The sequence below is a fragment of the Dipodomys merriami genome, unplaced genomic scaffold, assembly GCF_024711535.1.
Source record: "Dipodomys merriami isolate MVZ:Mamm:240054 unplaced genomic scaffold, mDipMer1.0.p SCAF_16, whole genome shotgun sequence".
NCBI lineage: Eukaryota > Metazoa > Chordata > Mammalia > Rodentia > Heteromyidae > Dipodomys > Dipodomys merriami.
Genome location: NW_027202937.1, coordinates 4,548,926 through 4,573,827, shown reverse-complemented (window position 1 = coordinate 4,573,827; position 24,902 = coordinate 4,548,926). Strand labels below are relative to the sequence as shown.

At 51.1% G+C, this 24,902-nt stretch overlaps 1 protein-coding gene across 2 annotated transcripts in view; it reads right to left on the bottom strand.

Annotated features, from left to right (window-relative positions):
• Ccnd3 (cyclin D3) overlaps nucleotides 1-24,880 on the bottom strand; it is a 70,396-nt gene extending 45,516 nt beyond the window's left edge. Inside the window, exon 1 of one of the 2 annotated variants that reach the window (XM_070023763.1) lies at nucleotides 24,438-24,880. The gene's annotated coding sequence lies outside the window, so the exon portion shown is untranslated. Of the gene's footprint in view, nucleotides 1-24,032; nucleotides 24,146-24,437 lie in introns of those variants that run through there. The other variant, XM_070023762.1, reaches the window with a different exon arrangement.
• Between the last annotated feature and the right edge of the window lie 22 nt (nucleotides 24,881-24,902).

Below are 24,902 nucleotides of genomic sequence, written 5' to 3'. Positions count from 1 at the left end.
AGCTACTCAGGAGGCTGAGATCTGAGCAACATAGTTCAAAGCCAGCCCGGGGAAGGAAAGTCAGTGAGACTCTTATCTCCAATAAACCACTAGAAAACTGGAAGTGGCGCATGGCTCAAGTGGTAGAGCGCTTGCCTTGAGCTGAAGAGCTGAGAGATAGCACCCAAGCCCAGAGTTCAAGCCCCACAACCAACAATAACAACAAAAAGATGCATAGGGATAGTGTCCTGCCTGAGTTCAAGCCCCAGAATTAGCTTAAAAAAAGTGTAATGTGGAATTTTATATACTGTACATTATTTGCAGAAACTTTTCCCCCCTCTCCTTCAGATATAGTACATGAGCTGGAAGGTACTGTATCATTTATTTTTTATTTTATTCTATTTTGTCTGAAATTGGGACATTTGCTTTTGTTCACTGGCTGGCATACTACCACCTGAGCCATGCCTCCAACCCTGTATATATAATTTACTCCAAGTTTCTACCATGTTCCTCATTAATATATCCAGATCTTCTTAATCCCTTCTAGAAATAGAAGGATTGACTTCTCTATAGCCTGACCCATCTATGGTCAGTCTAGAACACTATAAAATTCCTTGACCTACTGAACTGAAAGCTATCTTTCTGAAGCTTCCCAACCCAGCTCCCCCCCTCCTATTTTTTTTGGCCAGTCCTGGGGCTTGAACTCAGTACCTTGGGCACTGTCCCTGAGCTTCTTTTGCTCAAGGCTAACACTGTACCACTTGAGGCACAGCATCACTTCCTGCTTTTTCTGTGTATGTGGTACTGAGGAATGGAACCCAAGGCTTCATGCATGCTAGGCAAGCACTCTACCACTGAGCCACATTCCCAGCCACCACTTCTTCTTCTTCTTTTTTTTTTTTTTTGGTGCCAGTTCTGGGGCTTGAACTCTGCCTTACGCTCTCACTTTTTATTTTTTGCCCAAGATTGGCATTCTACCACTCGAGCCACACCTCTACATCTAGGTTTTTGCTGGTTAACTGGAGATAAATTCCATAGATTTGTCTGCCAGAGTGGCTTGGAACCTCAATCCTCAGCTTCCTTAGTAGCTAGGATTACCGGTGTGAGTCACTGTGCTGGGCTGTATTTCTCCAGTTTCTATAATCTTATGTGTTTCTCTTCCAGTGACAATTCCAAGGTACAGGTATATGCCATGAAGTCATTGTCCAGACTGCTCCTTCGGCCACATGTCCTCCTCAGGGCTGTGGGTGCTCAGGTGAATCCTCTCCTGAAACTGACTCCGTACTGTTAAAGCCCCTGGTCCATGCACACACATACATGCTGCTTTCAACGAAGCACACTCTATTATTATAATCTCCCTATCAGAGATAAACTGAGCCTCAAAGAGGCCAAGAAAACTGGCCAATCCTCATAGGGGGAGCAGGGATCTGAGCCAAGATAGACTAAGCAGCAACCTGTACTTACAGCAATGTGCATACTAATGGGGGCGGGGCCAAAGTGGGGAGGGGGCAGAGTCACCATTTATGACTGTACTTTGTGCTAGGTGCTTGATATACATTATCTGATTAATTCCAGCAACTTCCCTGTTTTTACAAAGTAGCTATTTTTTAACTGACAAATAAGATCATTATATATTTAGAATAGACAACATGATGTTTTAAGAATAGACACTGTGAAATGGTTAATTAGCCATTCATCAAGTTAATTAACACACCTTAGTTCATATGCTTATTTTCTGTGGTGAGAACTTTTTTTTTTGTCCGTTGTGGAGCATGAACTCTGGGCTTGGGCGCTGTCCCTGTGCTCTTCAGCTCAAGGAGAGCGCTCTACCCCTTGAGCCACAGCACCACTTCTGATTTTCTAGTGGTTTATTGGAGATAAAAGTCTCATGGACTTTCCTGACCAGGCTGGCTTTGAACTGTGATCCTTAGATCTCAGCCTCTGAGTAGCTAGGATTACAGGCATGAGCCACCGGCGTCCTGCTCTGATAAGAACATTTTAAATCATATATTTTGTTTAGTGTGTGTGTGTGTGTGTGTATGTGTTTGTTTGTTTTAATGGTTCTGGGGATTGAATTCAGAGTCCTTTGGACTTTGCAGGCTGGAGTGGTTTTGAACTACGATCCTCTCTACCTCAGCCTCCTGAGTAGCTAGGATTACTACAGGCATGAGCCACTGGTACCTGGTTTACTCATAGCAATTTTTGAGTATACCACCCACATGTTGAGAGTTGATCTCTATGATTTATTCCTTCTATTTAATTGAAATTTTGTATCATTTCACTTACATATAAACATATTTTCAAACCTGTGTCCTATGTGAGGAAACTGAATCTGGGGTGGAGGGGGTGTTCAGTCTGTTGTGAGAGTTCAAGTGCACTAATCTCTCTTCCCCCTGTAACACGGGAATGAGGTCAGTTCCTACCCGCTGGCCGCTGGGAGCTATTCTGTGAGAGAACAGATTGGAGCACGTGTTACATGCTTGGCCAGCTGCAGCTATGGCTACTATTCTTGGCTCCATAGTTCACGTTCTCTCAAGTCCAACCTGCTGACTTAGTGAGAGGAGGAAAGAAGCTAATCCTGAGTGATGCCTTCAGGAAATGTCAGAGGAACCAAAGGGACACAGCCACTTGTGTGTCTCTAGGCAGAAGAGCGCAAGACCCGCCCAGGTGGCCCCGAGGGGCGTGGCCTGTCTCTCTCCCTCAGCTATGCTCTCCTCTGCAGGGCACCTGCTCCTGTCCTGCACCTCAGTCCCTCCTTGTGCCTTCCAGCTCCCCCACCCTGCCTGGGGTCCCCTGCCTCAGCTGTCACCCTAATCAGGGCTCCGCAGCTTCTCCAGCAGGGAGTGGGCACCCCTGGCACTGGGGGGCCTGGGAGGGCCCCTGATAAACAGCTGCAGTCCTTGTTCGCAGGATCTGTCATCTTGGAAGGAAGGGCAGAAACAAACCAGCGCAAGGGCTGATAAGCGGTCACATTGTTGCTGTCCTCCAGCTGCTGCTACAGGGACCTCTCACTTGCCCTTGTGAGTCTGGCCCCCACAAAGCCTTTCTTCACTGCACCCCATCACCCAGCCCCTGAAGCTTCTGCTGCACCCACCCAGCTCAGGGGCATTACTGCCAGGCATTATATGAAGACGACTCTGGTCATGTGTTGGGGGTGGGAGGGCAAGCAGCCTGGAAGTTCTAGTAGGCAGGTAGGTTCTCCCCCCACCCCCCAACCGCAGCCCCAGTCCTGGGGCTTAAACTCAGGGCTGAGTGCTGTCCCAAGCTGCTTTGGCTCAAGGCTAGCACTCTACCACTTGAGCCACAAGCCACTTCTAGCTTTTTCTGTGTATGTGGTACTGGGGAATCGAACCCAGGGCTTCATGCATGCTAGGCAAGCACTCTACCGCTAAACCACATTCCCAGTCCAAGGCAGACAGTTTTTCTCCTGGATCTAGCACAAAACAGAGGAACTATCTGTTGGAAAAATGTATGCGCTGACTGGACAACCTGTAGGTGGAATACTACATAAAAGTCTATATACCAAGCTGGGTGCCAGTGGCTCACGTCTGTCATCCTAGCTACTCAGAAGGCTGAGAGCTAAGGATTGTGGCTTGAAGTCAGACTGGGAAGGGAAGTCCCTGAGACTCTTATCTTCAATAAACTACTCAAAACATCCAGAAGTGGTGCTGTGGCTCAAGTGGTAGAGTGCTAGCCTTCAGCAAAAGAAGCTCAGGAACAGTGCCCAAGCCCTTAGTTCAAGCCACAAAACCCACAGAAAGGAAGGAAGGAAGGAAGGAAGGAAGGAAGGAAGGAAGGAAGGAAGGAAGGAAGGAAGGAAGGAAGGAAGGAGGGAGGGAGGGAGGGAGGGAGGGAGGGAGGGAGGGAGAGAGGGAGGGAGGGAGGGAGGGAGGGAGGGAAGGAGGGAAGGAAGAAGGGAGGGAGGGAGGGAGGGAGGAAGGAAGGGAAAAGAAAACCACCACTAGATGCTGGTAGTTCAAGCCTGTAATCTTAGCTTCTCAGGAGGTTGAGAATCTGAGGATCAGAGTTCGAAGACAGCTGGGGCAGGAGAGTCTGGGAGAGTCATCTCAAATTAACCAGCAAAAAAAGAGAAATAGAGCTGTGGCTCAAGTGGTAAGAGTACTCAGGGACAGTGCCCTCTAAACTCTGAGTTCAAGCTCCTGGACCCGTGGACCAGCAACCCCCTCTGCTCCAAAAAAAGAAAAATCTATATAATGCTAGGTGCTGGTGACTCATGCCCAGAGGATCACAGTTCAAAGCCAGCCTGGCAAAAAAGACTTTGAGGTTCCATCTCTAATTAAACAGTAAAAATGCCAAAATGGAGAGTGTCAGTTATGAGCAAGAAAGCCAAGGGAGAGTAAAGGATCCTGAGTTCAAGGCCTGATATTGGAACCAACCCCCCTCAAATATATGTGTGTGTGTGTGTGTGTGCGTGCGTGCGTGTGTGTGTATACATATATATATATATATATATATATATATGTATATATACACACACATAGAAGGAAATGATTCATTACTATGGAGTAGAGCGTAAAGATTTGGCATTTTAATTCTTTTTTTTTTCTTTCTTTTTTTTTTTTTTCTTTCTTTTTTTTTGCTGGTTGTGGGGCCTGAACTCTGGGCCTGGGCGCTGTCCCTCAGCTCTTCTGCTCAAGGCAAGTACTCTACCACTTGAGCCACAGCACCACTTCTGGCTTTTTCTGCTTATGTGGTGCTAAGGAATCGAACCCAGGGCCTCATGCATGCAAGGCAAGCACTCTACCACTGAGCCACTTTCCCAGCCCGGCATTTTAATTCTTTTTTTTTTTTTTTTGGGTCCGGTCGTGGGGCCTGAACTCTGGGCTTGGGTGCTTTTCCTCAACAATTAAGCTCAAGGCTAGCACTCTATCACTTGAGCCACAGCGCCACTTCCGGCTTTTTTCTTTTTGCTTATGTGGTGCTGAGGAATTGAACCCAGGGCCTCAGGCATGCAAGGGAAGCGCTCTACCACTGAGCCACCTTCCCAGCCCCGGCATTTTAATTCTTGAAAATAACATTTTATATGGTAGCGACAAAGTGGTCACCTGAGTGAACATATTCACTGAAACTTTCTCCATTTTTTTGGGTTTTTTTGCAAGTCCTGGGGCTTACACTCAGGGCCTGGATACTGTCCCTGAGCTTTATACTCAAGGCTAGTGCTCTACCACTTAAGCCATGGCTCCACTTCTAGCTTTTTCTGTGTATCCAGTACTGATGAATGGAATCTAGGGCTTTGTGCATGCTTGGCAAGCACTCTACCACTAAGCAACGTTCCCAGCCTCTCATTTAGTTTTATATACCCGCAAAAAGTTGAATAGGTATCTTTTGACTACTTATCTTTCTTTTTAAAAAATTTTTAGCTGTATATTTTTGTCTTTTCTTTTTTGGTCCGGGGGATTGAATCCAGGATGCTGTACTTGCTAGGCAAGGGTTTTGCCACTGAGCTACACCCAGTCCTACTTTCTGTAATACTATAACTAGATATTAAACACTAAAATTTACCACATAAGCAAAAAGAAAAAAGCCGGAAGTGGTGCTGTGGCTCAAGTGGTAGAGCGCTAGCCTTGAGCTGAAGGGCTGAGGGACAGCGCCCAGGCCCACAGGCCCCATGACCAGACCCAAAAAAAAAAAAATGTAAACAGTAAAATTTTGTGCTGGGCACTGGTGGCTCACTTCTGTAATCCTAGCTACTCAGGAGGCTGAGATCTGAGGATCGCAGTTCAAAGTCCACTGGAGCAGGAAATGACACTTTTTTTTTTTTTTTTTTGGTCCGTCATGGTGCCTGAACTCTGGGCCTGTACTCTGTCCCTCAGCTCTTCAGCTCAAGGCTAGAGCTCTACGACTTGAGCCACAGCGCCCACCTCCGGCTTTTTGTTTATGTAGTACTGAGGAATGAAATGTAGGGCCTCATGTATGCAAGGCAAGCGCTCTACCACTGAGTCACCTTCCCAGCCCTGACACTTTTTTTTTCTCGTCATGGGGCTTGAACTTAAGGCCTAAGTACTGTTCCCTATGCTCATTTTTGCTCAAGGGTAGTGTTCTATCATTTGAGCCACAGCACCACTTCTGTTATTAATTGGAGATAATAAGAGTCTCACAGACACAGGGCTATGGTGACTCACACCTATAATCCTAGCTATTTCAGGAGGCTGAGACCTGAGGATCACAATTCAAAACCAGCCTAGGCAGGAAAGTCCAGGAGACTCTTAGCTCCAATTAACCACCAGAAAACCAGAAGTGGCACTGTGGCTCAAATGGTAGAGTGCTAACCTTGGGCTAAAGAGCTGAGGGGCAGTACCCAGGCCCAGAGTTCAAGCCCCACGATAACAACAACAACACAAAAAAAGTCTCACAGACTTTCCTACCCAGACTGGCTTTTAACCACAATCCTCAGATCTCAGCCTCCTGAGTAGCTGGGATTATAGGCATGAGCCATTGGCACCCAGACTTTGATGAGACTCTTAACTCCAACTAATCACCAAGAAGCTGGAAGCCCAGACGCTGAGTTCAAGCTCCAGCAGTTCCAGCACCTGTGCACGCATACATGCACACATGCGCGCGCGCGCGCGCGCGCGCACACACACACACACACACATATACACACCATGCACACACACAAAATAATAATGAAAAGGGTGGAGATGGAGGAGCAAATGGAAAAATAAAAAGCAATCGTTTGCTACCACTTCCTCTGGGGCTGGGTCACGGTTATAACGGTGTATGTAACATATACTGTCTAGCACGCGCACACCCACCCAGACACATGAATAGCTATTTATTTCCTCTGTGAGGGGTAAATAAAGACCAAACCAAAACAGACTCCCCCAAACCACTGGGGGGTCTTCCCCAGGTGTTGATGCAGTCCTTGGCCAAGAGGAGTCACAGGCGGTTGCCTGCCTTTCTTCATGCACGTGTGGGTCGGGACGCCAGGGAGGCCCTGTGTACAGAGAGGAAGAGGAGAGGGGGCAGGGCAGGGTTCCTCACCCTTCCTCCAGCACAGCCCAGGGCAGCAATGCACACCCACCATCCCACTGGCAGAGCTGCAAGCAGTCAACACGTAACCCATCACTGGTGGCTCACACCTAGCTACTGAGGAGGCTGAGATCTGAGGATGGCACTTTAAAGTCAGCGGGGCTAAAAATTTCAATGGGAGTTTTACCTCCAGTTAATCAGCAAAAAGCTAGAAGTGGAGCCGGGCGCTGGTGGCTCACGCCTGTAATCCTAGCTACTCAGGAGGCTGAGATCTGAGGATCGCGGTTCAAAGCCAGCCCGGGCAGGAGAGACCGTGAGACTCCTATCTCCAATAAACCACCAGAAAACCGGAAGTGGCGCTGTAGCTCAAGTGGTAGAGCGCTCGCCTTGAGCTGAAGAGCTGAGGGACAGCGCCCAGGTCCAGAGTTCAAGCCCCACGACCGACAAAAAAAAAAAAAAAAAAGCTAGAAGTGGGACTGTGGCTCAAGTGGTAGAGCTAGAGTGGAAAAAGAACATGAGGCCACCAGTTCAAGTTCAATACCAGCACAAGAAAACAAACAAACAAACAAACAACAGATCTTCAGAACTGAGACCATGACACCACTAATCACCAGCCACATACCCTACCCCTGAGCAAATCGCTTAGCTACTTTCCTGTGCGTGCGTGCGTGTGTGCATGGGTATGTGATTCCTAGGGTCTGAATTTAAGGCCTGCGTGCTGTCCTTGAGCTATTGTGCTCAAGACTAGTGCTCTCCCACTTGAGCCTCAGCCCCACTTCTGACTTTTTTTTTGGTAGCTAATGAAGTTTCCTGCCCAGATTGGCTTCAAACCACAATCCTTAGATCTTTAGGCGTGAGACACTGGTTCTTCCTAGGTTCTTCCTTTATAAAACATAGGTAAGAGTCGCTGTTCATCCACCTCCAGTGCTACCTCTATGACTGGCACACAGTAAGTACTCACTTAACCACAGCCATTGTTACCATGGAAGTGAGTTTTGGAAATGTTGCAGACACAGCTAGAGAAAAAGACCTGAACACCCTTCACCTCCCCCATGGATGGTGGCCAGGACAGGAAACTGTGGCAGTACAGACAGAGGAGGAAGAGAGGCAGAGCTGGAGGTGACGCCAGGGAGGGGAGAGGAGGAGAGCGCTCAGGGATGCCCACACTGGGCTGGGGGGGGGGAGGACACAGCTGTGGCATCTATCAGCCGCCTGCAGCTGATGGTTCCTGTGTACCCATCTCACGCCTGTCCCCGCCTTGGCATTTTTCCCGCCGCCACCGCCACCACATCCCTGCTGTCACCCTGTCAGCTGCTGCTTCTTGCCCCATCTTCCTGCCCCTGAGGAGGCAGACACAAGAATGGGGAACAGGGTTCAGGCTCAGGAGACAGGTAGACTGAGTGAGGTACCCGGCAAGGGAGGGCTGTCACCTCAAGTTTTGGTGGTTGTTTTTTGTTTGTTTGTTTTTTGTCTGTTGTGGGCTTGAACTCTGGGCCTGGGCGCTGTCCCTGAGCTCTTCAGTTCAAGGCTAATGCTCTACCATGTGAGCTATAGCGCCACATCCAGTTTTCTGGTGGTTAACTGGAGATAAGAGTCTCAGGGGATAGCCGGGCGCTGGTGGCTCACACCTGTAATCCTAGCTACTCAGGAGGCTGAGATCTGGGGATCGCGGTTCAAAGCCAGCCCGAGCAGGAGAGACCGTGAGACTCCTATCTCCAATAAACCACCAGAAAACTGGAAGTGGCGCTGTAGCTCAAGTGGTAGAGCGCTTGCCTTGAGCTGAAGAGCTGAGGGACAGCGCCCAGGCCCAGAGTTCAAGCCCCACGGCCAACAAAAAAAAAAGAGTCTCAGGGGAGCCGGGCGCCAGTGGCTCATGACTATAATCCTAGCTACTCAGGAGGCTGAGATCTGAGGATCGAGGTTCTAAGCCAGCCCAGGCAGGAAAGGCCGTGAGACTCTTATCTCCAATAAACCACCAGGAAACCAGAGGTGGTGCTGTAGCTCAAGTGATAGAGCACTAGCCTTGAGCCAAAAAGCTCAGGGACAGAGCCCAAGCCCAGAGTTCCAGGCCCCCCCCCCAAAAAAAAAAGTCTCAGGGATGTTCCTGCCTGGGCTGGCTTTGAACTGTGATCCTCAGATGCCAGCTTCCTGAGTAGCTAGGATGCCAGGCGTGAGCCTTTGCTTGTGCATACATATGTAGGGAGAACAGGGGTGTGGAGCTGAGGCATGAGGCCAGGCAGGGCCTGAGCCCACAACGCCTCTGTCATCTAGTCTGTTGGTTCTCTCAGTGCCTCTGTCCCTCATTTCCGCTCCCTCGGGTCCCGTGTTCAGAGGCGTCCCCCGCCTGACTTCATCTCACCATCTTGAAATCCTTGAGCCTATTTATTGATTTCTGCCCATACTGGGGCTTCAACTCAGGGCCTTGTGCTCTCACTTAGCTTTCTGGCTCAAGGCCGGTACTCTACCCACCTGGGCCACAGCTCCACTTCCAGCTTTGTTGATTAGTGGGAGATAAGGATCCCTTGGATTTGTAGCCTAGGCTGGCTTGGAATCCTGGTCCTCAGATCGCAGCCTCTTGAGTAGCTAGGATTAGAGGGCATGCAGCTACCAGCCTCCAGGTTGAAAGCTTCAATTTTTATACCAAGTGCCTTGCAAATGGAGGAACTGTTTCTTGCTACTGTGAATATTCATCTACTGGGTCTGCTGGCTGGCAGGGACTATGTAAGGCACGGACATGTCCATAAATGTTGAAGATGGGGGGACTTCAGAGGCCTTCGGGAGGGGAGTGGTCTCAAGGGGGTCACTGACGTAGAACCAGGTCAGCTCACGAGCAGTTAGAGGCTAAGGGATTAGTGAGAGCCCCCACAAACCTCTCTTGGGGCATTTGGGGGCCCATGTGACCTTTCAACCATCTACCCACTACAGGCAAAGTAACTGGTGTAGGTGAGGGCAAACTCGGTGCCTGTGCCCTGAATACCTGGCAGAGGCTTACCCCACCCAGAAACAAAGATGTCACATCCCATCTTCTACACATGGGACCCTTCCCAGTGCCACCCAGGGTGGCTCTGAAGTCTCCCATAGTGCGCATGTCCAGCTGGGGCCTTCTGGGGTTCACAGATGAAGTTGGGGGGGAAGGGGGGCTAATGACTACTTTTGGTGGCCTTGGCCCAGTCCTTTGTGGTGGATGGCAAGTATGGGCTCTTTGGAGCTCTTCAACTTTAACTCCAGTTAGGGACGTGTGGGGCACTGCTGCGGGTCACAGGAGATGAACCCTGCAGCCCCCTCCTTGCCCCCCCCCTGCCCCCTGCCGGAGGGTATACTGAGATACCAAACTCAAGAGGCTTGCTGGGCGCTGGGGGCAAGTGCCTGTAACCCTAACTACTCAGGAGGCTGAGATCAGAGGATGACGAAGCCAGGCCAGGCAGCCAAGTCTGTTGAGACTCTTATTTCTAAGTAGCCATCAAAGGGCCGGAGCTGTGGCTCCAAGTGGTAGAGCACTAACCTTGAGCACAAAAACTCAGGGACAGCGCCCAGGCCCTAAGTTCAAGCCCCAGGACCGACACACACAAAAAGGAAGTGGCCAGCAGGCCCTTCTCGGACCCACTGCCTGTGTCCCTGACTGGACGGGGCAGTTCTGGGGCAGAGCTGACCAGCTGCTTACAGACACGGGCTCCAGGACCACTCCGATCTGCTCTCTCCAGCAATCCTCAACTCCCCTAGGCCCATCACCGCAGCCCAGTGTCCTGTTCCCAGGCCTTCCTGGCCTGCCCAGGGGAAAGAGTCTGGGGGTGGCCCAGCCTGGCAGGTGGAGGCTAGCCCTGAAGAGGCCCCTCTTCATCCACCTCCGGCCACCTGTCCTCACTCCTCACGCCTTCCAAACAGCTGGAGAGCCCCCAGCCTCTGGAGAAGGGGGGCTGGTGTGGGAAGGCAGCTCTGAGGTGGCCTGAGCCAAGGCTGGAGGGGAACCCCAGGGCTGAGGGCGGGGTACTGGGGAGGAGGGAACTTGGGGCTGGGATGAGGGGAGGAATGTCTCTGAGTTCCTGGGGGCGCAGCTGTTTAGTTTGATCTCCCTGTCAGCTGCTGCCGCCCTTATCTTGGGACTCAACCCAGACTCCACCTCCTCCCCTGTTGCTGAGCTGGGGAGGCAGATCAGGGGAGAACTTCCTGTTCTCACTGCCTTAGTCTCCCCAGCCGCTCCCTTTCTAGGCTACTAAAAGAGACAAGGGGAAAGCCTGCCCTCCTCCGTCCTGCTCTGTGTCCCTCCCTCCATACATGATCAAAGCTTGTGGGTCAATTGTCATTTGTGTCCATCTACCCTAACTGGCTGGACACTGTGCGTGTGTGTGCACATGCATGCCTGTGTGCATATGTGTTGTATGTGTGTGTCTCTGTGTGTATGTGTTTTGGTATTGAGACTTAAACTCAGGGCCGTCCTGAATTTAAGTGAAGCTGTCCCTTCACTTTTTTACTCAAGGCTGACACTCTACCACTTGAGCCACCTCTCCACTTCTGCGTTTTTTGTGACTCCCTCCCACCTCCCCAGTCTGCCCTGGGCCTTGCTGAACCTCTCAGATGACCATCTGAGAGGCCACTAAAGTAGTGAGATTTATTTTGTTGTTGTTGGTCATGAGGCTTGAACTCTGGGCCTCAGTGCTGTCCCTGAGCTCTTCAGTTCAAGGCGAGCGCTCTACCACTTGAGCCAGAGCACCACTTCTAGTTTTCATTGGAGATAAGAGTCTCACAGACTTTCTGCCCGGGCTGGCTTTGAACCAGGATCTTCAGATCCCAGCCTCCTGAGTAGCTAGGATTACAGGCGTGAACCACTGGCACCCAGTTGAGATTCATTTTTCCATAAACAAATTTATGGGAACATAATTCAAAATGTGACTCTATTTTTCTTTTTGTGCTGGTCCTGGAGCTTGAACTCAGGGCCCTGAGCTTTTTTGCTCAAGGCTAGTACTCTATCACTTGAACCATAGCTCCTCTTGCAGCTTTCTGCTGGTTAACTGGATGTAAGAAACTCATGGACTTCCCTGCCCAGGCTAGCTTCCAAATTGTCCAACTGTGATCCTCGGACCTCAGCCTCTGAGTAGCTATAGCTAGGATCATGAGTTCAAGGTCAGCTAGGGCTGCACAGAAGTTCCAGGAAAGCCTTGGCTACACAGGATCCTGTCTCAAAAATAACCCAAAACAACAACAAAAAAAATGTATCCATAGTAACAAAAGGAAGAATTGTTTAGAGAACTTCTTGTTTGGTTTATTTGTATTTATTCATTGGTTTGTTCCAAAGTACTGGGAGTTAAAATTAGGGCCTACGGCTGGGAAGGTAGCTCAGTGGTAGAGTGCTTGCCTTGCCATGAATGAGGCCCTGGGTTCGATTCCTCAGCACCACATAAGCAGAAAAAGCCAGAAGTGGCACTGTGGCTCAGGTGGTAGAGCGCTCGCCTTGAGCTGAAGGACAGCACCCAGGCCCAGAGTTCAGGACCCACGACCAACAAAAAAATAAACAAACTGGGGCCTAGCCATGACTCCAGCCTTTTTGGTTGACATTTAAGTATGTATCTTATATGTGTGGATAAAAATGGGTTAAAAAAAAAAAACATTTCAAGTGTTGAAAACATTATTCTAATTAAGCTTGAGTTACTTAACACTAAAAACTGAAACTATCTTCTGGCTATTTTTAAATTTCTTCCCAAATCTTTAGTTCCTAGAAAAATAGCCTTTCTTGCCAAGAGAATGGTAAACTTTAAGATCCACTTGTGATTTCCCTTCCACCTTTCTCCACCCTTTACTTAATGATGCTTGGTGATCGCCGGCAGCTTTTCCTCAAAGGCTTCAGAGTTTCTCCAGTCACCTGTGCTGAGAAAGCTCCACGGCTGGGCTGGGTCCGCGCGGCTCCCTGGTGAGTGAACCTCACTCAAGCACACACAGTCCAGAGGGCAGAGGCGCGGGCAGCAAGCGCACAGCAGGCCGCGTGTGCAGCAGGCCGCATACTTCACTGGGGAAGTATGCATGGTGCCTCCCGGGGGAGGCAGAGGGTTCTTCCTGCTTCCCACCAGTGACTAAGTCCCCTTGCTTCTACCTTCAAAACACTTTGCCATATGACTCCTTATTTCCACTGGTGTCCCCCAAGTTTTAACCTTTTCATAATGTTATATATAGATTCTGCCTGACCAATTGTTATTCTGCTCCTTCCCCCAGAAAGCTTCTCTCCCACTAAGCGTCTTCACCCCGCCCTCCATTCTTTCTACCTCTGTGTCTCACTAGACACACAGGCCCGTCTGTCCATCTGTCCTTCCTTCCTTCCTTCCTTCCTTCCTTCTTCCCTCACCCCTCCCTCCTCTTTCTATCGGCCTCACACTCAGCTTCCTTGCTCACAGCTGGTGCTCTACCACATGAGCCAGGCCTCCAGTCTGGCATTAACTCTCCCTTTTCCAATGACATTATCTGCCTAAGGCCATATTTGTCTTTGTCTACAACAACCAAATTCATACCGGGCCACACCCTGGAGCAGGGCAGCTCCCATTCTTCCTCTGTATCAGGCATTTAAACAAATTTCAAAAAAAAATGTAGGGCTGGGAAGGTGGCTCAGTGGTAGAGTGCTTGCCTTGCATGCATGAGGCCCTGGGTTCAATTCCTCAGCACCACAGAAGCAGGAAAAAAAAAAAAAGCCAGAAGTGGCGCTGTGGCTCAAGTGGTAGAGCGCTAGCCTTGAGCTGAAGAGCTGAGGGACAGTGTCCGGGCCCAGAGTTCAGGCCCACGACTGGACCCAAAAAAAAAAAAAAAAAAAAGAAGTAAATCAAGCCCACAATTCTCATTATTTTGTGGTTTGGGAAAATATACTCTTTTTTTTTTTGGGGGGGGGGTCCAGTAGTGGGCCTGAACTCTGGGCCCGGACACTGTCCCTCAGCTCTTCAGCTCAAGGATAGCGCTCCACCACTTGAGCCACAGCGCCACTTCCGGTTTTCTGGTGGTTTATTGGAGATAGGAGTCTCACAGTCTCTCCTGCCCGGGCTGGCTTTGAACCGCGATCCTCAGATCTCAGCCTCCTGAGTAGCTAGGATTACAGGCGTGAGCCACCAGCGCCTGGCTTACTCTTTTTTTTTTAAAGTGGCTCACGCCTGTAATCCTAGCTACTCAGGAGGAGGCTGAGATCTAAAGATCTGAAGCCAGCCCAGGCAGGAAAGTCCGTGAGACTTTTTTTTTTTTTTTTTAATATCCGGTCGTGGGCCCTGAACTCTGGGCCTGGGCGCTGTCCCTCAGCTCTTCAGCTCAAGGCTAGCACTCTACCCCACTTGAGCCACAGCGCCACTTCCGGCTTTTTTTTTCTACTTATGTGGTGCTGAGGAATCGAACCCAGGGCCTCATGCATGCAAGGCAAGCACTCTACCACTGAGCCACCTTCCCAGCCCGACTTTTTTTTGTGTGTGTGTGTCTGTCATGGGGCTTGAACTCTAGGCCTGGGTGCTGTCCCTGAGCTCTTCGACTCAAGTACTTGCTCTAGTACTTGAGCCACAGCACCACTTGAGGCTTTTTCTGTTTATGTGGTGCTGAGTCATTGAACCCAGGGCCTCATGCATTCGAGGCAAGCACTCTACCGCTGAGCCACCTCCCTAGCCCCCATGAGGCTCTTATCTCCAATTAATCACTCGGAAAACCAGACGTGGCACAGTGGTTCAAGTGGTAGAGCGCTAGCCTTGAGCTGAAGAGCTCAGTGACAGCACCCGGCCCAGAGTTCACAAGCCTCAGGACCGACAAAAAAAAAAAAAAAAGAAAACATCTATTTCCTCAAATGGTACTTTTTTGTTTTGCTCCCATTCAAGGTTGGTACTCTTTCACTTGAGCCACAGCTCCACTTCCAGCTTTTTGCTGGTTAATTGGAGATACAGTAGCCATGGCCTTTTTGCCTGAGCTGGATTCTTGATCCTTTGATCTCAGCCTTCCAGGTGGAAGCCACGGTACCTTGGCTTCAAATTACATCTTTTGAGAGGAAAGGTCAGCCTGTCCATTATGCCAAAAGTAACTTCTTTCTTCTGCATTCCCAGTGTTGTCACTCCACCTTTACAGTGGCCCGTTCACCTCAGAAGTATGTACACACCCAATTCCTGGATGTGCTCACGTAAGGTGCTCACATATCACAGCATGTCATAGGAGGAGACGCCAGTCAGCCAAGAAACCTACATAGCTATTCTCAGACTCAACAAAGACTTGGCCATGTGTCCCAATGAGACCCTGCTACGCTGGGTCTCCTTAGAGGAAGAAGGCTGCTCACATGCGTGCTGGGTTGTCTGAACCATGGAGGGATACTTCTACAACCTCTTAGGTCACTGCACCCAGTTTAACCATCAGCTCCAGAGTTGGGCTTCATTGGGCTTTTGGCCCTGGCCTTGGTGCTACCCCCACCAAAGCTTTTTTTTTTTTTTTTTTTTTTGTCGGTCGTGGGGCTTGAACTCTGGGCCTGGGCGCTGTCCCTCAGCTCTTCAGCTCCAGGCGAGCGCTCTACCACTTGAGCTACAGCGCCACTTCCGGTTTTCTGGCGGTTTATTGGAGATAGGAGTTTCATGGTTTTTCCTGCCAGGGCTGGCTTTGAACCGCGATCCTCAGATCTCAGCCTCCTGATTAGCTAGTATTACAGGCGTGAGCCACCAGCGCCCGGCCAAAGCTTTTTTTTTTTTTTTTTGGGGGGGGGGACAGCAAGGGAAAGGAAATGAGCACGGAAGGGGAAGTCCAAGGAAAATCTTGCTTGTATCATCACTGCAGTTGGCTGGCTGTGGTCGGGCTGATTCATTCAGGGCTCCCCAGATCAATCAGTACCCCTACTCCACGTCGAAAAGCTGACTACCCACTCCTGCTTCCGGGGTCATGGGTGACCCCTGACTTACCTGCTGGGGCAGGACTGAGCAGCTGGTCCTTGCTCACCCCTCCCTTCCCATCCATCTGGCTTCGTTTAGTGGACAATCCTGAGCCTGTGGCCAGTACTGAGGGCAAAAAACTAGGCTAGAAGTGTGGCTCACGTGGTAGGGCACTCACCTAACAAGCAAGCTGAGTGGATGCAAGGAATGACTTGATTTCGATGCCAAGTACAAAGAAAGGAAGGGAGGGAGGGAGGAAGGAAGGAAGAAAGGAAAGGAGGGAGGGAGGGAGAGGGAGGGAGAGAAAGAAAAAGAAAGAAAGGGATAGAGAGAGAGGGAAGAAGAAAAAAAGAGAAGGAGGGAGGGAAGGAGGGAGGGAGGGAAGAAGGAAGGAACCAAGCAAGCAAACAAGTTCACAGGGCTCCTATGAGAAATGAAGTAATAAATAGAGATTTCAGGCTAGGAATGTGGCTTAGTGGTCCAGTGCTTGCCTAGCATGCATGGAATCCTGGGTACCATTCCTCAGCGCCACATACACAGAAAAAAGCCAGAAGTGGTGCTGTGACTCAAGTGGTAGAGTGCTAGCCTTGAGCAAAAGGAACGCAGGGACAGTGTCTAGGCCCTGAGTTCAAGCCCAGGATTGGCAAAAAAATAATAATAATAAACACATTTCTTAAGACTTAGATTTCTCTAAATGTACTTATTTACAAGTGATGTGTAGCAAATGAAGGCACTGACAACCCAGAAAAGTGTGGCGAAGACTTGCTATATCAGCAAATATTTGCCGAGTTCTCAGAGGAAGCACACCAAACTGCCTTGTGGCCGCTGTCAACGAACTGGAAGCAGCAGGAAGGAAGACACTGAGGAGCACCTAGAGGCCAAGCTGCTCTCAAGGTTGTACAGAGTTCCATTTTTTTTTCTTTTCTTTTTTTTCTTTTTTTTTTTTTTGTTGGTCGTGGGGCTTGAACTCTGGGCCTGGGTGCTGTCCCTCAGCTCTTCAGCTCAAGGCGAGTGCTCTACCACTTGAGCCACAGCACCACTTCCAACTTTTTTCTTTTTGCATATGTGGTGCTGAGGAATCGAACCCAGGGCCTCATACATGCAAGGCAAGTGCTCTACCACTAAGCCACCTCCCCAGCCCTCCATGAAACTCTTATCTCCAATAAATCACCAGAAAACCGGAAGTGGTACTGTAGCTCAAGTGGTAGAGTGCTAGCCTTGAGCTGAGGGACAGCGCCCAGGCCCAGAGTTCAGGTCCCACGACCAGCAAAAAAAAATCTCCCAGGTACCAGCCTTCAGGGAAAGAGGGAGGGATGGAAGGAGGAAGTTAAGGAAGAAAGGAAGTAAAAGAAGGAAGGAAGGAAGGAAGGAAGGAAGGAAGGAAGGAAGGAAGGAAGGAAGGAAGGAAGGAAGGAAAGAAAGTTGGTTGATTATTCTGGGAGAGAGAGAGGAGAATTGGGGGGTGGGTAAGGAAGAGAGAGGAAACTAGTATATTCTGTCCTGTACTTGGCCTACACTCTACCTGTGGTGAGAACAGATCCTACTTTTTTTTTTGGTCAGTTGTGGGGCTTGAACTCTGGACCTGGGCGCTGTCCCTCAGCTCTTCAACTCAAGGTGAGCACTCTCCCAATGAAGCCACAGTGCCACTTCCGGTTTTCTGGTGGTTAACTGGAGATAAGAGTCTCATGGACTTTTCTGGGCTGGCTTTGAACCATGATCCTCAGATCTCAGCCTCCTTAGTAGCTAGGATTACAGGCCTGAGCCACAGGCGCTTGGCTCAGATCTCACATTTGAAGAGACTGTGGGTCTGTAGCAGACTCTGCTTAGTAAGAGGGGACAGAGCTGGAAGGAAGGAGAAGGCAGCCATGAATCTGAGGAGGAGCTGAGCCCTCTTCCCTCCATCACCCCTCCCCTGCGGCTCATCACAGTGGATCCTAAGCAACCAGCCCAGCGAGTTTAGCAAACTGCAGCTTAGGACAGATTCTGTGAGAGATGCTTTTCAGGGACAAGCACACCCCAGAAAGAGGGCCCCAGGTGCCCCCTCTTCCGCCCTGCCGGCCAGGCCTCTTCCCCCTCCAGCTGCAGGCCAAGTTGGAGCTGAAGGTCTCCAGCTGTCAGAGGCCCCTGCCCCGAATTCCTTTCCCAGAACTCAGGGAGCGCAGGGGAGGGGCGGGGAGGAGCTGCCCGAGGGTAGCGTGACTTGGAGCAGAAACGCTGGGGCCAGAACTGGGAGTTCCAGCGATGGACGGCCCTGACTCTCAAGGATTCTATCCAACCGACTCACCACGGGCCAGCACTTGCGGGTCTATTTTTATTCTAGAAGAAACCGGGCGGGGGGGGGGGGGAAGGGGGCCATAGGCAGCAGAGTATGGAACAAAATGAGAGCAAAATCTTTTAAGTGCCCACCCAAAGCAGGGCAGACTAGGAGGCGATTAATAATCATGGCAATGTAAAGAGAAGGGTGTGTGTGTGTGTGTGTGTGTGTGTGTGTGTGTGTGTGTGTGTGTGTGTGTGTGTGTGTGTGTGTGTGTGTGTGTGTGTGTGTGTGTGTGTGTGTGTGTGTGTGTGTGTGTGTACACACGCTAGGAGGCGATTAATAATCATGGCAATGTAAAGAGAAGGGTGTGTGTGTGTGTGTGTGTGTGTGTGTGTGTACACACGTACCAGCTCTGGGCCTTGAACTCCATTCCTGAGTGTGTGTGTGTGTGTGTGTGTGTGTGTGTGTGTGTGTGTACACACGTACCAGCTCTGGGCCTTGAACTCCATTCCTGAGACCATCCCTAAACTTTTTTTTTTCAAGGCTGGCGTTGTACTACTTGAGCCACAGCTTTTTGGTGGTTAATTGGAGATAAGACCCTCATGGACTCTCCTGTTCTGGGTTGGTTTCAAAATGTGATCCTCAGATCTCAGCCTCCTGAGTAGCTAGGATTACAGGCACCTAGTTTTGGTCCTGTTCCTTCCTTCCTTCCTTCCTTCCTTCCTTCCTTCCTTCCTTCCTTCCTTCCTTCCTTCCTTCCTTCCTTTCCTTCTGGGCTTGGACGCTGTCCCTGCGCTCTTCAGCTCAAGGCAAGCACTCTACAACTTGAGCCACAGCATCACTTCCGGTTTTCTAGTGGGTTTTTATTGGAGATAAGAGTCTCATGGACTTTCCTGCCCGGGCTGGCTTTGAACCTCGATCCTCAGATCTCAGCCTCCTGAGTAGCTAGGATTATAGGTGTGAGCTGCGGATGCTCAGCTGGCCCTGTTCTTTTCTAAGTCTGAGGGACAAAATCAGATATGGCAAGATAGGAGAAAGTAGCATCTCTCCCCTGAGGTTTTTCTAGAGACACCACCCCTGAGCCTCTTGGTTAAACCGCCACCTTTTGTCAGTCGCATGGATTGAGCTCGGCCTGGGTGCTGTCTCTGAATTTTTTCTGCTCAAGGCTAGTCCTCTACTACTGTGAGCCATAGCAGTACCATTTTTGCTTTTCTGCAGGTGCACTGCCTTTCCTGCCCAGACTGGCTTTGAACCACAATCCTCAAATCTCAGCCTCCTGAGTAACTAGGACACAATGAGAACCATGGGCTGGGGGGGGGGGGGGGGGGCTGAGTCCCCTTCTGAAAAGAAGTCCACTACACATTAGGTAGCCTGTGGTGCCCACCAGGGCAACTTTCTTTGCCTTTCTAGCCCAAGGGCAAAGCCCTTTGTCTTTCTAGCCCAAGGGCAAAGGAAGGTCAGCAAGGAAAGAGTGGGGGTGGGAGGGGTCCCTGCCTTGAGGAAAGGAATGGAGGCCTGCTTACTAAGAGCACATTTTATGGAGGCTCAATTGGGTCAAAAGCTGCTCTCTGGGTCCTGGTGTGTAAACAGCTGGGAATGGGGTGGGGACACAAGTCCCTGGAAACCAGCTGGCGCCTGAAGGACCAGGTGGCGTCCTTCACCCCATCCAGGGCCCCCAGAGCAGATGGCCTGGGCAACAGCGCCCTCTAGTGGATAGTAGTGGACAGACTAGGACTACCATGGGAACAGCAGTTAAATAGATGATCACCAGGGCAGAGCATCCAAGGGGAAGGGGCTCTGAGGTCTTCTCCACAGCAGAGGCCCCTCTTAGCGCACACATGCTGTAGACACCCCTAGGTAGCACTCACTCCTTTAGGCAGATTAGACATTATTTGTTTTTGCTGGCACTGGGATTTGAACTCAGGGCCTCTTGCCTGTTGGACTTAGCTTGAGAGTTTGGCACTCATCACTTGAGGCATCTAGGCTACACATTGTTTGTTAGAGAGTGTTAACGTTTTTTGTTGTTGTTGTTGTTTGTTTGTCGTGGGACTTGAACTCTGGGCCTGGGCGCTGTCCCTGAGTTCTTCAGCTCAAAGCCAATTCGCTACTACTTGAGCCTTGAGCCACAGCGCCACTTCTGTGCTAATGCTTTTTGGAAATATGCTTTTCAAAAGGACCTTCCTATTTTTTTTTTTTTTTTTGGCCAGTCCAGGGGCTTGAACTCAGGGCCTGGGCTCTGTCCCTGAGCTTCTTTTGCTCAAGGCTACCACTCTACCACTTGAGCCACAGCGCCACTTCCAGCTTTGTCTGTTTATGTGGTACTGAGGAATTGCACCCAGGGCTTCATGCATACTAGGCAAGCACTCTACCACTAGGCCACATTCTCAGCCCACGGACCTTTCTAATTGTGTGTGTGTGTGTGTGTGTATGTGTGTTAGTACTAGGATCTGAACTCAGGGCTTCAATGGTCTGGCTTTTTTGCTCAAGGCTGATGCTCTGCCAGCTGAGTCACAGCTCCACTTTGATTTTTTGCTGGTTAATTGGAGATGAGATAATCTCATGGACTTTTCTGCAAGGGCTTGGGTGTGAATTGTGATCCTCAGATCTCAGGCACCCAAATAGCTACAATTATAGCCACTTGTGCTCTAGGTTCTCCCAAATATTTGACTACAACTTCTTCCCATTCCCTTCCTACATTCTTCGGAGTGGAAGGGCTCTAAGGTGTGTGGGAGCACTCAGTGGCAAAGACACTTTCCTGGAATTAGCTTTTCCTACCTCGCAGAAATCCCAGGTGACAGGGGCCTGCATGACATTGTTGGTGGGCTGGAGGGTTGAGATCACCTCTACTACCCCAACAGGCCAGCACAGTCCTAATCAACTGTGAGGATTTAAAATTTAAATGTCTTTGTGGGCAAGATAAACACACCTACTGCTCAGCAGGAAAAGGGAAACTTGGCAGTGGCCCCAGACCTTTCCCCGCCCCCCCAGCCCTCTTTAAACTTCCTCTTGTGGTTTCTCAAGAGTACAACCTGTACTTCACAGAGGAGGAAGGAGATGGGGCAGAGGGGTTGGGGGAAGGGGGGGAGGGCGCACTCCACTCCAGGGAGGAAGGGGTAGGGTGGGCAGAGCTGCAGCCTAAGTGGAGACCTGTAAAGTTCTGGGTTTTCACAGGGTACCCTGCTCTGTCCCTCTATCCTCAAGCCCAGCACCCATTTCTACCCTTCCATACACCTTTCTCCAGGATGGGTGCCAGAAGTAGGGTGTTTTATATGTGTGCCAGTATTCAGTATTCAGGGCCTGAGTACTGACCTTTAACTTTTTACTCAAAGATGGTGCTCTACCACCTGAATCACAGTTCTACTTCCAACTTTTGGGGGGTAACTGGGGATAAGAGTCTCATAGACTTTTTTTTTTTGTCTCAGTTGGCTTGGAATCATGATCCCCAGATCTCAGCCTCCTAGGTAGCTAGGATTACAGGTGTGAGCCACCAGCCGCTTGGCTGGTGAACACCTTAAACATGCTCACTGCCAGATCACTTTCCTGACCCAGTTCCCCAGCTGGAACCATTCTCTTAAGAGTCCAGAATATGAGAGTCTCCACTACTCTTAAAAGATACAGGAGGGGGATGGGAGTGTGGCTTCATGGTAGAGTGCTTGCCTAGCATACATGAAGTCCTGGGTTCAATTCCTCAGTACCACATAAACAGACAAAGCCAGAAGTTGTGCTGTAGCTCAAATGGTAGAATGCTAGCCTTGAGCAAAAGCAGTTCAGGGAGCATGCCCAGGCCCTGAGTTCAAGCCCCAGGACTGGAAAAAAAAAAAAAAAGATGCAGGAATCCCTGGATTCTAATGCCTCACTCACAGCTATGTTTGAGATGGCCTTTATTGTGTCTGACCTTAGTCTGTTTTTCTTGGCTCATTTATATTCCCTTCTTCCTGATGAGTGAATCTTGCATGGACATACGGATGGATGGACATGGAAACACACACACACACACACACACACACACACACACACACACACACACACACACACACACACACACACAGCTCTCAAGAGAGGACACCAACTCTGTGCAGTTTCCACAGCCTTGAGCAGACCTGCTGTGGCTCTCTGTACACAAGCTCCACTAACACCCCAGAACTCCCCAAAACACAGGGCTTATGGGCCATGGATTCCCCTTAGGAAACTTCCTAAACCCTTGGCTCAAGAGCACATTCTATGTGGTCAGAGAGGCAAACTGGCCTGGAGATTAAAAACAGAGCTCACACTTGTAATCCCAGCTACTCAGGAGGCTGGGGATCTGAGGACTGTTGTTTGAAGCTAGCCTGAGGAGGAAAGTCTGAGAGACTTACTTCCAATAGACCAGTCAGTCTCCATCTCTCCTTCCTCTTTACCAGTCTACACTGCTGTGGGAGCAGTCTTGCTGTGAACTGTAACCGGGCATGAATATTCTTTAATGGTCTTCCACAGCCCGTATACAACACCAGGGTCTCTCTCGTTGAGTAGGGTTGAGATCCCAGCTCTGCTGTTACTGTCCTGTTCCCTCTTTAGGAAGGTACTTAGTCTGTGCCCTTTTCCTCAGCCATAAATGATGTTAGTGAGACCACAGGTCTATCAGGAGGATTAAATGAGATGATACAGCACATTCACTGAGCAGACCACCTGACTGCCCTACATTCCCAGGAAGGGGAGGAAGAAGGTTTGGGACCATGGAGGCCACAGGAAGCACAGACAGGAACCCTTATGGAATGATCTGGAATGCCTTCAGTTTCCAGTCACCAGGACAGAAGCTCTATGTGTGCACACCACCAGGACCATGGCATCGAGCAGAGAGTGTGGCTGCAGCAAACAGTTACGTGAACTCCCAAACTGCCGCATTTCAAAGGAGCCAGGGATGAAAACATCGAAGAATCTGCCCAGAAGCAGTGTCCATATGCACAGCTGATATTAAAGGACTGAGGTTGGGGGCTGGCAGAGGGCACAAGGCTTGTGAGAGGAAATAGCCCCAGAATCTGGGATAGGATTGGGTGTGCACCACGGCCAGGAGTGTGGACAGTTGCTTTAAATCTAACTGGGAGTTCCTAGGATCTTGGGAATCAGTCAGCAATTTGTCTTTCCCAGAATTCACCCTGTTCGTTCCCATCTCTTCTGCACAATTAAGACAGCCAATGGGAGAGATCAGAAGTTGTAGTTGAGTGAACCAGGGATCTCAGTACCGACACCACAGCTAGGGTTCAGTCCGGCTGCAGGGAATAAATAAACGTCTGCAAAGCCTTGCCACTGACTTCTCTACCTAGGGAGCCATCCACACTCAAGAATTCAGCGCACAGGTCCTTTCCTGGCGTAAACCTCCCCAGCCCAAGCCCAAGGCGCCTGTCTGTGTCGTGACCACAGGAGGACCAGCTCGGTATCCTCAGCATCCACACCATGCCAAGCACCGCTCGGTTTGGCAGTGTGCAAAGGAATGCTGCAACCTTAGCCACGGCAGCCGACGTCAGCTACTCGCCCCTGTCCACAGCCGACCAGACAGACGCACGGGAGGCTCAGGCCACGACCACCATCCCCAGCGCACATCAGACTCGACGGATGACGACGCTGAGCCCCGGGCTCTGCCCTCTCCCTTGGCGAGACCCCCAACCCCCAGCCCCGGGGCCGAGGCGGACGGCCAGTCCGCTAAGCTTCCCAGTCGGCTGTGCAGGCAAACACGCTCGGTGGACTCAGGGCCTGGGGTGGGGTGGGGTGGGGGGGCTTCTCTGTCCCTCAACTTGGAACGAAACAGCTCACCCTGAGGGAAAGTGAGGTGCGTGAGCTTCAGGGGTGATCAGGGAGGTAAGGGGGCGCGGCGACCCTCTGAACCCACCCACTCCCGACTCCCCACTCCCGTGTCCAGCCCAGGCTTGCAGTAAAATCCGAGAAAGGGGGCGACGCCCGCAGCCCCCCACGCCTACCTCTGGACAGGTGAGTCCTCAGCACCGACGTTGTCTCCCACAGCCAGGGCTTCTGTCTTTTGGGGGGACGGAATCCCATCACCGGGCTCCCCACCCCCTCACCCCCCCACCAGCGCGGTGTGTTTACAAAGTCAGCGCCGCGGAGCCCGAGCCCCGGGCTGGGCAGGAAGTGGGGGAGAGGGGGCGGGGGAGACAAAGCGGGGCCGGGTGCTCCACTCAAGCCTGGTGCCCACCCACCCGCCCGCAGCGCGGCCCCCCACCCCTCCCGCGGCCGGCAGGCCCCTCGCCCCGCCCCAGGTGAGGGGTGGGGGTCGCGGGGGTCAGGGGTGCGCTGCGGGCGGCCGCGGCCGGCGCCGGGCACACGCCGCCCAGGAAGTAAACAACATCGGGCGTGATTGCACTTACTACGCGTCAGGCTGTCATCAGGAGGGGAAACTGAGGCACCGCGCGGCCGGGCAATGCGTCAGAGTCCTACAGCTGGCGAGTCTTGGGGTGATTCAAACCCGGGAGCGAGGCGGGCCAGGGCCAAGCCCCCCACCGCCCGGGCGGGACGCCTCGGAAGACGCGGACCGAGTGGTCGGCGAGGCTCGGCGTCCCGGGGGGACACGGACGCGGGCCATCCGCGGGAAAATGAAGAGATTGGAGGCTCCGGGGCGCTCCAAATCATCCGCCCATCCGCATCAGCCCGGGAGCCGGTCGGCAGGTCCAAGCCCCCGCGCAGAGCGAGGTGTCCCGGACTCGGCGGGCTCCGCCAGGTGGGGCGCGTACTCAGCCCCCTCGGGGCCTTCCGGGAGCCTGCGCTGTGAGGAAAACAAGTCCTCCTCAAAATAGGTTTAAACCCGTGAAGCCGACGGCGCCTTTTCCAGGCCC